The sequence below is a fragment of the Cupressus sempervirens genome, chromosome 9 (assembly GCF_028749045.1).
Source record: "Cupressus sempervirens isolate cs-2001-9-10 chromosome 9, ASM2874904v1, whole genome shotgun sequence".
Taxonomy (NCBI): Eukaryota; Viridiplantae; Streptophyta; class Pinopsida; order Cupressales; family Cupressaceae; genus Cupressus; species Cupressus sempervirens.
Window position 1 is genome coordinate 636166486 of NC_143126.1, and position 528 is coordinate 636167013.

Consider the following 528-nt stretch of genomic DNA (forward strand, 5'->3'; position numbering starts at 1 on the left):
GATAACATGTTAATTGAAAGCATAAACCAACATCAATAAAGGATCCCTTCATCTTTAAAGATGTAGACATTTTCAATTTCCATGGTCATAAGATCACCTCCTAGTACACCAACAAATGCAAAAGATCCTTTTATAGAAATAGCATCTTAAACATCTTGCAACTTTTGTAGCATAAAAAGATCATCATCTAAAGTCTAATGGTTAATCCACATCGCTAGAGAAAACTCTCATTAGACCATGATACCAAGTCATAGATGGTATTGGGATATCTATCTCTAATTGAAGATAATTTATGTCTACATGCATAATTGATATGTTAGTAACATAGAGCAAAAATTTTAATAATTCCAAACTAATAAGATATAAAGTCACCAACAAAAATCAAGAACCAATTCTATAATACCACATCATCACTTTGAAAAGTCTAAAATATTCATAAATAGCTCAAATAATATGTTCACTATAGGTCTTCCATAAATAAATAGATAATATGTAACAACATAGCTCATAAATGACATCATCTAGATC